Source organism: Lepisosteus platostomus, chromosome 9, assembly GCF_059453375.1.
Source record: "Lepisosteus platostomus isolate fLepPlt1 chromosome 9, fLepPlt1.hap1, whole genome shotgun sequence".
Lineage (NCBI taxonomy): Eukaryota > Metazoa > Chordata > Actinopteri > Semionotiformes > Lepisosteidae > Lepisosteus > Lepisosteus platostomus.
Window position 1 is genome coordinate 36,856,390 of NC_142619.1, and position 18,182 is coordinate 36,874,571.

The following is an 18,182-nucleotide window of genomic DNA, read 5'->3' on the forward strand; positions in this document are numbered from 1 at the left end:
TGACTCATATCTCACCTTGATCAACCAATCAGGGACTGGTAGGGCCGAGTAACCCACGTGGGACTCTGATGCCCATGGAACTTTCAGCCAATGAACGAGCTGAAGTTCCTCCAGGTAAAAACAGGCAACACAGAGAGCCTGTAGTGGAGAATTCAGTGGACTTCTGTGGACTTTTCTAAAGGGAATTCAAAGGAGAATTCCAGGGCAGGACGGCCCAGGAGCAGAAGGCTCCCAAGGGCAGGACATTCTCCCAGCGCGCCTCCTGACCATCCTGAGACTCAGCCCGGACAACCACGGAACAGCCAGTGTGTCCGAGTGCCAGAACTTTCCTTTGTTCTAAGAGTCTAGAGCGGAGGTTGCCAGAGAGTAACCAGAGGATCCACCCGAGGTTAGCACCAGCAGCAGGCCTCGTGAACAGGTCAGAACTGTGGACAGCTGAATCACTATTCAGAACTAGTGCTTCATCAGGAACGAACCGGTCCTCTTCCTGACTTGCTGGGACCCACAGTCATCTTTTCTCCTGTGCACAAACTTTGCTAGTTAAAGCCAACACTAACTAGCCGGCCAGTGAGCATCAGCAGCGCACCGTCGCAAGCCGCACAGCACAGCCTGGCACGCAGCCAGAGAGCGCGGAGGATTGGACAGCAACAAGCCTGCAACTGTTTCTTTGTGCCCGCGGGAGATCTGAATCCCCAGAGATTGGATGAGTATTCAACTTCAATGCATTACAGCTCGAGAATTCAATTGTTATCCCAACCAGTTGATATCAATTTAATTCCTTAGAGTTATGTACTTGTTTTGAGTATCTAATGTAGAAGTTATAACCAAGTTCATTTATGAAACGGTCTTAATGAATGATATATTGAACGTATGTCCTCTTGATATGTGTAACACCTTGTAACTGACTGAATATATACCTTTTGTATTCTGATAACCCTCTCGATAAGATCTGTTAGGTTTATATGCATATTCTATGTATTAATAAATGTATCCTCGTGTATTAGTACCTGTGTGTGTGCGTTGTTTGAGTTATATCGCATCGTTGGATTCTAAAGCCATCAAAATAATCAATTTTGTGATTTACTGCTACAATTAATAATTGTCCCAGTAAATGCCCAAACCCTACAGAACTGGTGCCTTCAGAGAGCACACTACAACAGTAAGCTCCATTTTGCACACAGTGACAGTGAAACTGTCCATGTCATGTGCAACATAGAGTCTTACCCCAGTACCATGTCAAACCTTTCAAACAGATTTTACGGTAGTTTCAAAAACCTCTAAAGCTTCAAAAACCTTTCTAGTCTGCGGCATTCTCATCTTCAGTACATGTATGTTTCTAATTATGCCTTAGGGTCACAAAATGTGCAATAAGTGTTTCAAGATATTGTAACTTCAGTTCTTTGGAGTCAATCTTTAGGTGTTTCACTCCTTGTCTGTGAAATCAATATAAATGAAGACAGCTTAGTCTCTAGACATTTTAAATACAATATATTTTTTAATTTGTTGTTATGCAGATGATTGAAACCAGAATGTACTAATCAGGAGCTTGATTCTTTTTTTAAGTCTGGGATGATTTGGCATGAAAACAAGTCTGCTGCACTGCTCTATTTTGTGCCAAAGGTCTGCATAGTTGCTTCCTTTATCCACCTGTTTATACCATAAGATGCAGTGGGGAGAAACAACTGTCAGATTGCTGTCAGCCCAAAGGCCCTGTGAGGGGGAATGTGTTCTCAGTATCTCTTTGACACTCCCAATCCAGGGTTTCCTTGGCTGACCTCTTGGCTTGTACCCTGACATCATGCTTTTATATGCTCTGTACCCCAGCTTGTTGGTGGCCATACAAGCATGATGACTAAACCACCTGATTGGCTGTTTTCTCTGTTATACACTATTGCCTTTTCAATCAGTTTTCGTAGAGCAAAGATGGCATCTGTGCCTCCTTTTCCTTTCCTACAATCCATCTGTGCATCACTCAGTAATGTTTCCACCTTGTAACTAGTAAGGTGTGTCAATATTTTTTGCATACATTTTTCCAGTGTGGCTTAATAATGATATTTCTCTGTAAATGCTATAGTCTTTCTTAATTCCCATCTTTTTCCAAATTGGTATGGCCAATGCACACTACAATCTTCTGGAACCTTTCTCTCTTTCCTGCCCATTGAAATATTTTAGTTTGCCATGTGATTCCTATTTCTCCACATGCTAGAATGGCTTTTCATTGCATCCACTGCTTTGTTCTTTGGGCTACTCATGACTGCCGGCCAAACTTCAGATGTTAATATTGTAGGCTCTTCAAGATCTGGATAACTATATTGAAAATAATACTGTTTGATTCTTTTGCCAGCTGGATTCAGGATCCCACTAAAGTACCCCTACCATCTTTTCTTGTTGCTGACTTCCATCACTTAGGGAATTTCCATCCTTATCATTTTAAAAATGTGTTAAAAATGCTTATATCATGAGTGGGTTTTCTAGTACACAAAGTACTCAGTGATGATGTGTTCTTCCTTAACATGACTATTCTTTGTTGTAACAATAAAAAAAAGGTATGGATGGAAAAAGGGGAAACATAATTTGCACTAAATGGGACATTGTAATTAGTGAACATATTATCAATTACTAAGGTTAACAGCCTAATACTTTAATTAAAAATCAATTAATATTTTAAACGATTGTTACCAGTAGTTCCTTTAACATTGCAAATCCAGAGGCAGCTATTTACAGTCTATAAGAACAAGTTAATTTGTGTGCAATGTGAAATAAGTGAATAATTTAATAACAGCTCTTTCATTATTTTTATTTATCCCATAAGCTGATGAGACATACTGATATAAGCGCAAAAGCAAAAAAATAATAAGCAAAATAATCATATAGAACAAACATGACTAAAAGCATATAATAGTTATAATTTGTCTAAGTTTATAATAATACTTTTTGACATTTATTCTGTTTAATGAAACTTACTAATTATTTGGTAGACTCATTAAGTTTGTTTAAAAGTTATTCATGTGTTGAAAAAAATACATATACACGACAATTTATGATTTTTCTAATTGCATTTTTGTAAATAATTTCATTTAAACTGGCTTCTTGAACAAAATGTGTCAGCTTAATTTGTAGTAATGGAATTCTAAATTCCATTTTAATTACCATACTCTGATGATTCTGTCTGGTCCATGCATATACATAATTATTTGTGTCATTAGACTATTTATATTATTATGAATGGTTAAGTGCATTTTGTGACACTTGAGTAGTAAAAAAGAAAGACTTCCACCTTCATTTTTTAGTCTGAAATTACCAGTGATTCTGTATTGTACGTATTGCAGAGGAGCACTGTATTGAGGAGCAATTTAACTTGTAAAGTGTAACAGCAGTTTAATTTGTCCACTTTACACTTCAGTATGTACTATGAGTGTGTGCCATCTGACATATTATGTAAGGTTACATTATTGAAAAAGACTTTCAAAGAAATACAAAATAACATTACATGCAACATGAAACAGAAATGAATTCTTGAAAACAGTGTTTTGTATTACATTTTTATTATTTCTATTTTTTGTTATTATTTAGAGGCTAGTTTATTACGAATACAGTCCTGAAGTGGAAATCACTCTAACATTTATGCAAACTCATTTTGGTTGTTGCATGTTGTTTGTCAACTTAGAATTCAAGTGATGAAGAAGGAGAAATTTGTTTTCAAAATGCATAAACTAAGCATCATAATTAACTTTGTAAGGATTTTTTGAGAATGAGCAGATGTATGCTGATATATGTAAATCAATGTTAGTTTGTGCTTCCCAATTTAATTACCATTATGTTGATTTTATTCTCCTTGTTCAATATTTAAAGCTTTAGTGCTTTGTTTCTTGAAGGCATGGGACATATTTGATGTAAATAGGGAGATAATTTAAAACAGTAGGGAACTTAAAAGATGACTACTCTTCTTTTACAAATGCCTGTACTTTCATATTACCCATATTATATGTAGTCAAATCACACACAAAAAATGTATTTCTGAAAGGCTACAGTTAACATGTGATGAACACTTTGTTTCTATTCGTATTCATTCCTTATTTTAGCTGTTGCTATTCTTTCCATACCCCACAGAACAAGGAGTAGAAGAATGTGAGCACAACTTCTCACCAAATTCACTGCTGAGTAAATGTTAATCTCAGACTCCATACCCCAAAATCAAAATACTGAGACTCTAAATATCCCTAGAGCTTAGTTTACAACAGCATTCTTTCATTATTAATATAGTCTCCAGCAGCTTTGGGATATGAATCCTGTAGATTTATACTACAGCATGAGCATGCAGTTAATTGCCCATAAAAGAAAGAAGTACTTAAATTCTACAAATACATATGTTAAACAATTATAAAGAAAGTTTTTTTTTTAATACACACATTATTTTTACGGCAAGGAACTTTCAATTATGTACATTGCGTCGTAAATTATATTCTAATTACCATTTTTTAACATATATAATTTTAATTGTCTAAGTCTATAATAATATTTTATAAGACAATGAGGTAATGAATATTATAAAAAGCAAGCCTGCACTGAAATCTGTTAAGACCTCCAATATTAAGGTACCCTTATTTTCAGCTCCAATCAGATCTTTCTATTTTAGAGCTTAATAAAACCTTTCATAGACAATGAAGCCCTCTTCACAGCTATCTGTAGAGGCAGAAAGAGAGATTGTCACAGAGGGAGGCTTTTGTCTTTTCTTAGATAGCCAGTTCATTATAAATAAGTGGTCTTTTACAAGAGAATTTGAATACTAATTCAATGGTAAAACCTGCATGTTAATTTTCTCACTTGTCTTCGCACAAAGCACAATTTTATCATTTGATTTTATTTGATATGCGATTATTCTGACGTGCTGCAAATGGCAAAAGAAGAAATACAAAAACACATAAGGAGCACATATTCCGATACAAAACAATGCCAATTGTTAAACTGACAAGGCAGGAGGAACGCTGCCACCTTAACTTTAACTGACTGCTGTCATAGGAATTTGCACGGAGACTTAAAACATGAGTATGTGTCATCATGTCCTTAGTTGTCTTGGTTAACAAAATACACTCAGGAATATGAATTGTGAAACAGCTCTTCAGTGTGATAATGACTTTAAACACATGCCCAGTTAATGTGAATTACAGATTAACAACAGGTTTGGAATTGATATGCAGATTTCGCCATTGTCTTGCTATTAAATGCAGTGTCATAGAGTAAGCCTAATAAAGAAACTGGGAAAATTGTTTGAATTAATCAGAATTAACAATTTTTTTATATGAATCTGGGACAAACATACAAGAAAATGTTAGTAATTTGCCACTACAGTTTTATGACAGAACGCATAGATCTGGTAGCCATGACATCTAACAAAGTCAGGTAGTTTGAAGAAAAAAGTTAACTGTTAGATGGAAGTGAAACAATTGTCAAATCAAGTGGAAGCAGATGTAGCTAATTCCATTATCTACAATGTAAACATTTCTCAATATCTCTGGTTGCTGAGAAGCTTTATGAAGAATATTCTAAACAAAAAATAACAACAGTGACATGACTTTCCTTCCTGTAACCATTTAAATCTCTTTATTTCAATTCAATTAAAAATATTTTATTCCTTCCCAGGAGGCCAATTAAGTTTATTTGAACAAACAATGACAAAAATGGATATGAGCAGAGTATTTATTATGGCAAATTGAGATTTTCAGAATAAATTTGATCAAGTTTCTCAGAAAAGATTAATTCTGAAACTAGAGGAGGTTTTTGGCATTTAAGGTAATGCATTACTAGGATATTTCTTGGATTAAGGAATGGTTACTAGACAGCAAAAAGATAATACAGATGAAGACTAAATGTGTAAATCACAGTGGTGTAATTACTGAGGTACTTCAATAAACTGGTTTATGACTCTTCATAATTGATATAAGTGATCTAGATTCTGTAGATGTTCGGTTGATCAGATCTGTTGATATATTAAGGAAACTTGTACAAACAAATTCAAGGATGATTATAAACTAGAAGGACAGGCGAATAATGTAGAAACTGCTTATTAAAATCAAGAAGATCATATGCATTACTTGTAATTAATCATGATGTGATTCTACCAACGGGATGAATACCTTTGCAAAATATTGTAACTGTCTGTGCATAATTTTTATCTACCTTATCTATCTTACACCATACCATTAACTCTCACCCCATTAATGCATACCCACCAATTTCTTAAACTCTATGCCACAGTTTACCTCCAGTCTCTCATCTCTCCCTATACTGCCTCCTGACCTCTCTGCTGCCCCTCTTCGACAGACTATATGCTCCTCTTCTTTGTTTAGTTTACCACAAAAATTAGATGTTTCAATCTGCTTTGCGCTGCAAAAACATTGCACTTCTAACATGTCTCCCTTTCTTTGTTTGTTATTTCTATTATTACTTTTTTTCTACCATAATGTTTGTGTTTAATTGATGTATTAAGTTATATTTTTACAGTGCCCTGGATAAAGAGTGTCTTAGAAACTGTTAAGCAAATAACAATAATAGTATTGAAATAATAACAATAATTATTTTGCAAAGATATCTATTAGGAAGGAGCAATAAAAATGCAAATGGAATGATAAGGTGCAGTTAGAAGTATAGAAATCAGGAGCTGTCATGTTAAATCTGTACAACGTACAAGTAAGACTGCACTTAGCGTATTGGGCACAATTTTGGTCACCCTATTAAAAAAAAGATTACTGGTCTGGAATTTCATTGACGATCAAACATATACATTACATTATATTCTAATATATAAAAAAAAACTCAAAGGTATTGACAAAGACTATTCTATGGACTTCTTCAGACTCCGCAGTGAAAAACAAACCAGAAGACACAAAACTGTAGCCTATTGTAAAGCACATTTAAAACAAATGGAGAACAGGCACATCCTAACCCAAAAGATGGTGGAAGTGTGAGAACATGCTGCCATTTGATTAAGGAGATACAATGGCTTCTTTGAAGAAATTGCTGGATGAGATACTTGGATCAGTATCAGTAACCTTCTTTCGATTACCCATCCTAATATTCTCACTCTTTACATGTGCTGCATTGTGGGGCGGTGTGGCGGCTCTGTGGCTGAGGATCTCCGCCTGTGGCTGGAAGGTTGCTGGTTTGTATCCCGCAGCCGGCAAAGGAGTCCTACTCTGTTGGGCCCCTGAGCAATGCCCTTAACCCCAACTGCTCCAGGGGCGCTGAACAATGGCTGACCCTGCGCTCTGACCCCAAGCTTCTCTCCTTGTCTGTCTGTCTCATGGAGAGCAAGTTGGGGTATGCAAAAATGCAAATTCCTAATAAAGAAATTGTACATAGCCAATAAAGTGGTCTTATCTATGAAAAATGTGTGTACTTTCCTTACTTCTCTTCTGTTTAGGATTTGGTTTTAAGAATACTCACATGTTTGTCATAAATGATCACTCTTTAGGTTGGCAAAGACTATTTAATTTGTGCATTGGCAATATCATAAATAAGTTTTTCACCTTTTAGCAAATATTCAGAGTCTCATCTAGTTTATTAAATTCAGATGTTTTGTTTTCACAAGTGTTGACACTGTGTTTTACTGTAATTCACTGCAGGTAGTACACTCTGACCATATTCAATGTCTTCCACTTTGTTTGCCTCTTATATACTGTAGCGGCGAGGCTTATTAATAAGAAAGAATTAAGTGTTCTGAGCCTTCCCAAATGAGGCCCCATTTCTCTGTTCATCTCTGTGGTGCAGCCACAGAGAAACTATTCATGCAGGCTGATTTAAGGTTTCCTAGGACAGCTCCCAAAGGGGGATGCACTTAGCTAAGCCTGGCTATCATGATCAATGGTCATCCATTGGCGCCTATCTGTCTAGGGAGTGCCAGATGGACATCTGGACTGCATTCCCAAGTGTCAGGAGTAAGTGACTCATATCTCACCTTGATCAACCAATCAGGGACTGGTAGGGCCGAGTAACCCACGTGGGACTCTGATGCCCATGGAACTTTCAGCCAATCAATGAGCTGAAGTTCCTCCAGGTAAAAACAGGCAACACAGAGATTCAGTAAGATTCAGAAGAGATTCAGGAGAGAATTTTGTGGACTATTCTGAGGGAATTCAAAGGAGAATTCCAGGGCAGGACGGCCCAGGAGCAGAAGGCTCCCAAGGGCAGGACATTCTCGCAGCGCGCCTCATGACCATCCTGAGACTCAGCCCGGACAACCACGGAACGGCCAGTGTGTCCGAGTGCCAGAACTTTCCTTTGTTCTAAGAGTCGAGAGCGGAGGTTGCCAGAGAGTAACCAGAGGATCCACCCGAGGTTAGCACCAGCAGCAAGCCTCGTGAACAGGTCGGAACTGTGGACAGCTGAATCACTATTCAGAACTAGCTCTTCATCAGGAACGAATCGGTCCTCTTCCTGACTTGCTGGGACCCACAGTCATCTTTTCTCCTGTGCACAAACTTTGCTAGTTAAAGCCAACACTAACTAGCCGGTCAGTGAGCATCTGCAGCGCACCGTCGCAAACCGCACAGCACAGCCTGGCACGGAGCCAGAGAGCGCGGATTGGACAGCAACAGCCTGCAACTGTTTCTTTGTGCCCGCAGGAGATCTGAATCCCCAGAGATTGGATGAGTATTCAACTTCAATGCATTACAGCTCGAGAATTCAATTGTTATCCCAACCAGTTGATATCAATTTAATTCCTAAGAGTTATGTACTTGTTTTGAGTATCTGATGTAGAAGTTATAACCAAGTTCATTTATGAAACGGTCTTAATGAATGATATATTGAACGTATGTCCTCTTGATATGTGTAACACCTTGTAACTGACTGAATATATACCTTTTGTATTCTGATAACCCTCTCGATAAGATCTGTTAGTTTATATGCATATTCTATGTATTAATAAATGTATCCTCGTGTATTAGTACCTGTGTGTGTGCGTTGTTTGAGTTATGTCGCATGGTTGGATTCTAAAGCCATCAAAAGAATCAATTTTGTGATTTACTGCTTCGATTAATAATTGTCCCAGTAAATGCCCAAACCCTACAGAACTGGTGCCTTCCGAGAGCACACTACATTTAATATGGCAACGTTACAATACCAATTTCCATATGTTTTAAAAGTAATATAAGCAATTCGGCTGCAGAACAAAATGTTTTGGGGGAGGACATGAAATCCTTTAATTGCCCACATCAACTGTGGCTCCTATCCTTGAGATATTCTGTTTATAGATCTAATCAGAGTAACCTTTAGAATAATTAACCTAAATGCATTTTTCCTATTCCTGTAAGAAATCTGAAAGAGCTCCAGGCTCACTTGAAAAGGACATAATACTACCAAAATATTTAGGATTTAGCTGTAGATCGGCAAAGTCTAAAGTGATTGCATGTTATATGACTACATATCAATTGGCACTAAAAAGAGCAAAAAACATGTATTATTGTTGTTGTTTTGTCTTAAACTGTTGATTAATAACATAGTTATGTTGAACAGCATGGTTTCATTTTGTTTATTTTTTATTTTTAAAGAAATAAAAATGAATGATTTTATCCTGAACGATATGTAGGCCCACTCTCATTCCATCAAGGAACTGCTTTAAAAAACTGATCCATTTCTTCCTGACAATCTCCATTTCAATCTGCTTTTATACTACCTCAATTGAGAGAACTCATTTATACCACCAATTGCTTATGCACTGGAATGAGTCTATCTGTTAATAAATCACTGGTACAAGGTGAAAAATGTCAGAAGTGACTTTATAAGTTACCATCCCATTCAAATTTACTTTTACAGTGTGCTGCCTGTTTAAATCATCACAAAGTGTTCTGAAATCAGAGTCAAAGATGGGAGCATTCAGTGTTGAGCTGTAGGTAAAGTATTTCCAGAATCTTATGATTACATTTCAATCTCAAATTAAAAATTACAATTATAACATTAATAATGTTTTCCTTTAATATATATACACTGTATGCAAGTGATTCATATTAATTACACTACCTCTCAGTTTCAGAATGTAAAAAGACTTGTTGTTCCACTTTCTGTATAAAAATACAACTAACAACCAGAGACAGTTGTTTTACCCTTTATGAGAATATACTGTATACACCTGATTAATAACTTAAAGCATAAGGTAAATCATGGAATGAGAAACATAGTGTTGCAAGAAGGCACAGCACAGTTCAACAAAGGCTTGAAATGAGCTTTCGTTTTGTTACAAAAAAAGGACATTCCAGAGAATAAACAGGACCACACAAAGGTGTAATGTCCTGTAATATGCTGCACCCATACATTTACAAGCAGTTTTTATTCCTTACATCATCTTTCTCAGTTACCATAAACGTCATGTTCAGGAGAGGGAGTCTTGCATATTGTATTAGAACCTATATAAAAACTTCTATACATAGTATGATGGTTATTTTTGACAATGGTTATCCCTGCCTTCCAGTTACTCCAAAATATGACATACTCTGTAAACATTTTACACAACTGGTGTCTGTCTCTCTTCTTCAGCATGTGCAGGGGAAATTTAGAATGAACCCTTCCACACACATATAGAATACATTTAAATAGAAATGTAATTATTTTGTGAAGAAAGAAAATACCTTAAATTATTTTATTTATGAAATAATGTTATGTAAAGCATACATCATATATTACATTCAGTATATGGCTTGGATCCTAAAGACTGACTTAAGGTTGTGTCTAACAGAGTCAGGCAGGTGGAATGTGAAAGATGCAGTTTATATTTGCTGTGCTGATAAACTTTCATTTTAATTCCATTAATGTTGTGTTAGTTACTTATTTATTAAAAAATAATTTATTTTTAATAAATGTATATCTATTTCACTAATATCATGTTGATTTTTAAACATTTTTAAAGGTCTGTGAAGAGAGAACAGCTGATTACAAAAAAAAACACAAGACTGCAAATAAGAAAAGGCCATTTGACCCATCTTGCTCATTTGGTAGTTTTAGTAGTTTCCTATTAAAAGTATTTGGACCTCAACCACTTATCTGCAAAGTTCTTAAATCTTGTTTAAAGAAGAGTTTCCTTTTCTCCTTGTTAAATGAAAAAAAAATATTTTATGACCTTGTGTCCTTATTTGTCAACTTAGTGTGATAAACCTCCTTGGGTTAAACCTATTCTACTTAAGATTCTATATAGGTGAATCAAATCTCCACTAAATTTATGTTTCATAGACCTAAGACATTTATCACCATTAGTCTGTCATCTGTCTGTATATAATAAATATATAGACTCAAATTCTAAGACCGGGAATCATTCTGGTGATTTTTTGTTGAACTCTTTCTAAGGCCATAATATATATTTTTATTGTATGGTTCCAAAAACTGAAAACAATATTCCAGGTTAGGCCATACTAGTGCAATGTTAACCTTTAGCATAATTCCCCTGAATTTAAATCTCAATTTTAAAATCTCTCCAAGCTATAGTAGATGAATAGTAGATGAAGACAACATTAATTCCAAAGAAACTAGTCAAGAAACTCAGTGCACTGGGTCTTGACACCACACTCTGCAACTGGATTCTGGACTTCCTGACAGGCAGACCCCAGGCTGTCAGGCTTGGAAACCACACCTCCAGCATACAAACTCTGAACACTGGGGTCCCCCAGGGTTGTGTGCTTAGTCCAATGCTTTACTCCCTCTACACCTACGACTGTAAGGCCAAACATAACACCATCTCTATCATCATGTTTGCCTATGTCACCACAGTTATACAGTACTGTAGGTCTGATCCCAGACAATGATGAGAGAGGAGGTCAATCTCCTTACAACATGATGTGAAGACAACAACCTCACCCTCAACGTCAGCAAAACCAAGGAGCTGATTGTTGATTTCAGAAAACTGCAAAATGGTCATGCCCCTATCCACATCAGTGGGATTAAAGTGGAAAGGGTCAGTAACTTCAAATTCCTTGGCGTCCATATCACTGAGGACCTCATATGGTCTCTCAATGCCACTTGTCTGATTGAGAAAGGTTCCTGACCTCATCCCTGCAGGCTGTCTCTTCACTAGCAGTAATTTGGCCAATGATGGTAGTGTCATCACACACAATCATGGGTAAACAGCAGGGAGCTAAGCACACAGCCCTGAGGGGCACCTGTGTTGATGGTCAGCATGGAAGAAAGTTTCCCATCTACCTTCACAGTCTATGGTCTGCCAGTCAGAAAATCCAAAAATCCAACTGCACAAAGAGGTGTTGACGCCCAGATCGGTCATTCAGCTTCCTGATTAGTCTGGAAAGGAACTATTGTGTTAAATGCGTAGCTGTAGTCAATGAATAGGATTCTGACATACTGCATGTGTCTTTGTCTTCCAAATGAGTCAGGGCAGTGTGAAGAGCCAGGGAAATAGTGTCGTCAGTAGACCTGTTATGCCGGTATGCAAACTGCAGGGGATCTAAGCACTCAAGTACCATTGTTTTAATGTACCCCACACCAGCCTTTCAAAGCATTTCATTACAGTGGATGTGAGCGCTACCCGTCTGTAATCATTAAAACAGGTTGCAGTATTTTTCTTTTGGACTGAAATTATAGTAGTATTCTTAAAACACATGGGAACGGAAGACTGTAAAAGTGAAAGGTTAAAAATACCAGTGAAAACCCTGGCCAACTGGTCTGCACACAACTTAAGGACCCAACCAGGACTGCCATCCAGGCTGGTCGCCTTCCAGAGTGTTAACTCGTCTGAAGGTTGCCTTGACTTCAACTTCCGTGACAGACCCGGCTGGATTAGCTGCGGCCGGGAGTACCGGTGCCGGCGGTTCCGTGATTTCCTTCTCAAAGCTAGCATAAATGTGTTCTGCTCATCTGGGAGAGAATAATCACTACCAGTTGATGTAACACTGCTTATTTTGGCTTTATAGTTTGTAATTGTTGTAAACCCTGCCACATTTGGCTCACAGCGGCAGAGGCGGCGTGTGTTTCTATTTTGATGCTGTATTGCCTTTTAGCGTCCCTGATAGCTTTTCTCAGGTCATACCTCGTGTTCTTATAAAGATCCAGATCACCAGATTTAAAAGCCTCCGATCGTGCCTACAGCTTATTTCGGATTTCAAGGTTAAACCATGGTTTCTGGTTGGGGAAAAAGCAAACTGTCTTTCTGGGCATGCAGTAGGTGAATTTGACAAACAGCTTAAGTTACTTAAAGAATTTAAAATCTGTCTGACTGTCTGCTCATGTAATTGAGCAGAAAGTCTCCTTGCTCTGTTAAGAGTTTGTGTTAACACACTGCACCCTTTCGAATGGATTTTTATCACCTTTATCATCTTTGTCTCTCTGGGGCATGGGCGTTGTATCCCTTCCTCGGGTTCACATCTGATATGTCCCCAGTAACCAAGAGACTTAAACCCGCTATCGATAAAACATTTGCCTTGCAACATTTCTCAAACTGCTCCAAATACGGGAGCAGAGTAAAATCCTCTAAACTTAAAGCCACAATGGACACCACAATTACCCGTAATACAAACTGTAGTACCGTAATACCTGTAATACAAAGGACCACTACAAACTAAAACAACCCAGAGTGCAGCACGCGTGAAACAAGGAAAAAATACTGGCTCCACAAAACAGATCAAAGATCCTGAACAAACCCCCAAATATACAACATCCCCACTCTAATTAGGGCAAGGTGAAAGTGGGAAGCTGATTTCTTAAAGAAAAAAAAAAGAAACAATGGCATGTCCCTGCCTAACTTAGACATTGAATGACTTTAAAAGTTTAAACTTTAAATAGTAGAACCTCAATTATATTTGCAATTGTATGAACAGTTACAACAGATAAAAATCTTAACACAAATCCAAAACCTTTTAAAACAGAAGCTGTTAACTCTACTTCACATCTGCATGTCAAGATCACGGTGTGCCCAGCAGCTCTTTTGTTTGGGTTACACTATGAATGAGTCCTTGAGGCATACCATCCAAGGTTTCGAAATTAAAAAAAAAATCAAACCTTTTTTTGCATGAGAGAAACAGATATCTTTTGAGAAGTTGTGTACTGATTAAAAAGAATATAATTTTGACAAACCTTAAAGAGTGAATTTTGCTTGAAGAATTTAAAATCTGTCTGCCTGACTGTATTGCAGCTTATTTAATTGAACCAAAATTTCCCTTTAGATGTAAAATTCCATATTACGTGGATTTAAACATGACAGTAGAGAGAGCAATTGTTTCACTAACAACTAATGCACCACAAGTGCCACCTGTTGGTAATTTTCACCAGCCAATCACATACTGCGGCTGCCTGGACCCACCTCCGCCCAGAAACCCGCGGTAGGGGGTTTTACCACACAATTTGAATGGCTTCATCTGTATTGCTCAAAATGTTTTATTTAATAATTTCCTAAATTATGCTGCTTTATATATTATTTGATTTATACTCTTAATGTTGAACATATATGGAATGAACTGAATGTTCAACATTTTTAAGGCACTCTAAAATATATACTTTTAAAATGGATCTCCTCTCTTTATAAATGTGTATCTATTCTCTGTTATGCTGTGTTACATTCTTACTCAAAGCACTGTAATTCCAACACAGAAAATGATCAAGCACATCAGACTGCTCTGTAGTATATTAATGTTCTATAAGGGAGAGTGCTGGTATGAAAATGTATTTTTGTCCATTAGTCCTAACTTCAATGTATAAATAAATTAAAGGAGTGTTCTTCTAATATTTAGCACAATAAGCTTGTTTAATGTTTGCTTTTTCAGTATAATTCCTTACATCCAGACCCTCAGGCTATCAAGCATTTTGAATGTCAGTTTTTTTTTCATACATTTTAAATTTGATAATCTGTGAAACAGAAAACATGCAGTGCATTTTAGGTCTATGGAATATATATATTTTTCACACTTCTTTCTAGGCTGAAACACAACTTTTGTAGTAACTTATTATAACTGGATGTATAGTGCATTGTAGGAAAAATGGTATTTAATGTCTTCTCATAGAAATTACATTTGATGGATAAAAGGACTATAAAATACAGCTTTGCTGAAATATCTTGTCATAAATCTTGTTTTAATTAAAAGGATTTAAACCTCATATGTTGTCAAAAGTTTTCCAGAGGAATCACTTTTCTTTTTATTTATTTCTCAAAATAGCTTGTACCATATGCCAGATTTGGCTAGGTAAATTACATGCAGTAATTATGAAAAAGAAAGTTAACTTACTCAATTAATCTGTCTCTTTTCAAACTCAAAGTTGATTTGGAAATATTACTAGTAAATGTAGAAATATATGCTTCAAGGGAGCTACGTCAAGAAGATGAAGACAAATAACATTTTTGTCAGCTGTATGTTTTGCTAATAATGATATGTTCTACAGACTCAGAGATCTAGTGCAACGCTTGTGCTAGGGTAGGTGCTGTTTCCAGCTCTTGTAGCACCACAGCCAATGGTCAGTCACCTAATCAATCTTCCAACCTGTCAGTTCCTGTGGCAACACAGTCTGGCTGGTTGTCAATACCACCTTCACATAATTAAGGGCTCTCACCATTGTTCCCAGTAGGGTATTTATTCCCACTCAAGCAGCTTTAAAGTGCTTGGTCTTAGCATTAGGTCCTGCAATGTAGTGCTTATGTTCTCCCATGTTTTAAATTTCTTCCTGGCTTGACTAATCACTTGTTCTCTTGACCACACTACATGGATCACCTCTTGTATGTCATCATCAATACACTATACTTTAAAAGAAGGCACTATACTTTGGATGAGATGTAAAACCAATGTCCTGACACTCCGTGGTCATTAAAAATCCCAGGGTACTTTTTGAAAAGAGTAGAAGTGTTACCCCAGTGTGCTGGCCAAATTTTTTTTCATGGCCTTTACCAATCATGTCTAATAATAATCACCATCTATGGATTGGCTTGATTACTCTTCTCCCCTCCCCACTGATAGCTGATGTGTGGTGAGTGTACTGGTACGCTATGGCTGCCGTTGCATCATCCAGGTGGATGCTACACATTTGTGGCAGTGGAGGAGAGTCCCTATAACCTGCAAACTGGTTTAAGTGGAGCATCCAGAAAAGTGCTACATACAGTAAGTGCAAGAAATATCATTATTATTTGACCTGGATCACATGACTTTGTGAACTCATGTCTACACTACCTGTCGGCTCCATTCAGTGAAGGCTGGTTCTTTGCTCACTGTAGCTAGGACTAAATCTCAGACTTTTGGTGACCATGTTTTTTTTTTCTGTTGCAGCTCCTTTGTTATGGAATGTCCTTCCTCTGACTCTTCGAGAGACAAATTCATTGACTCCCTTCATACCTAAACTCAGAACTCACCAATAGCACTACATTGTATCCTGTATAGTCTTAATTCTTTTTTTTTACTTTTAATTGTAAATTTTTTTGTCTTTTTCTTCATCACTATGTACAGTAACTCTGGGGTTGGGATATCATATAAAAAGTGTATTATTATGATGATGATGATGATGATGATGATGATGATGATTATTATTATTATTATTATTATTATCATTATCATTATTCTTATTATCATTTTTATTATCTGCATAGTTACATCTTGCATGCCTTTCTGTTCTGCCTGCCTGCAGTTTGCTCACACACCACTGCAGTCTGTTATCAGCCTAGTTCTTGCCCCTGGTAGGTTTGTTCAGCAGACAATAATACCTCATATTTGGATTTTAACTTCAACACTAGACTTACCTGTATAGCTTCTTCCTGTCTTACATTGATCTAAACAATTATAGTAATCAGTCAAAACCTAATTCCTATAGGTCTTTGGTCTAAAGAAACACAGCATTAGAAAAATAACAATTATTATACTTATAGCAAATTCTTCATAAGTACAGTGTTACATGCTGAACTTCAACTAAGTAAGAGTTGGCATATTCTGTGTATATGTGCATATAATGCATCTAAAAGTTAAATTGCAGCTGAGAACTGCCACTTAAAAAAGTACAATGAGAATGATGACTTTGATAGTGATGAATGATGAATGAAATATTCACTCCACAATCTAAAACATTGCCTTGTAACAAAAAGGGATTATAGCTTCCTTAGCATTGTCCCTCCTGTCTGAGGGATGACAATCCAGACATTTGGGATACAGGAGTCAGAATTTCTGTAAGGAACAAGCCAAGTGGCTACTGTATGAGTGGTAAAGGAGAAACCGAATGTATGCAACACAAGGAACACTGGGAATGAAGGATTACTATTCTTACATAGGAGTAGAAAATTATGTCTGTGAGATTAAATGCGTCTATAGTTTTCTTTATTTCATTTGCTCTTGAACACCAACAAGTTACATTTTACTCTTACATCTACAATGTCAGAGTTAAAACAAGAGCACTGTAGTCAAGTAGACCCATATACATTCATATTATGATCAACATTTGAAATCAATCTTCTCTAAGTTATCTCAAGGCAATGTTTTCAGAAAGATCAATTGTAATTGGCTCAAAGGTTTCTTACTCAGGGATGAATGAAGCAATCCTGCATGGATGAATTAAACAGAGCACATTGATTTATAACAGTCTGGCAAACACACAAACAAAGATGTATTTCTTTTAATCTGGTTTCATCCGTTTAGCACCTAAAGTTTTATGAATATCCGTATGTTATCAATTTACACTTGAAGAGGTGACCTACAGTAAGTGGTCTATAAATTTCTAGTTTATATATATGGAAAATCTGTACTGCTTGCCTGACTATCTTCATGGAAGTGTATTATATTATATAGATTTTATTCAGCATCTGCAAGGTGACCTTGTTCACCAATGTTGCAGATTTTGGCCATGTTTAAATGAGAAGTAGTATAAGACAATACATTAATGTTTCACATTTTCGTTAATTAAAATTTTCATTTACAAAATCTAATTTTTTCTGATATGAATATATATCACAAGAAATACATTCTTTCTGAATACCAAGTCATACTAACAGTAGGTGACTAACAATGTAACATACACCAAAGCCTAATGAGAAAGTCTAGAGTTTTAAGCAAATTCAAAGTCCACACATTAATGACTTGTGACACTGAATATAAAAGCACAGTACAGCTTCATCACACAATTTACTGCAGTGAAACAGTGTCAAAAATACTCTGCTCGATAATAATGAAAAAAGATAATAGTCATTTCAGCCCAATTCTCATTTGAATCTCATAACCACCAGGGTG

At 36.6% G+C, this 18,182-nt stretch overlaps 1 protein-coding gene across 2 annotated transcripts in view; it reads right to left on the minus strand.

The window, feature by feature from the left end:
* The window catches only part of immp2l (inner mitochondrial membrane peptidase subunit 2), a 444,163-nt gene that overhangs the window by 77,072 nt on the left and 348,909 nt on the right, over positions 1–18,182 (minus strand). The gene's annotated exons all lie outside the window — the stretch shown is intronic.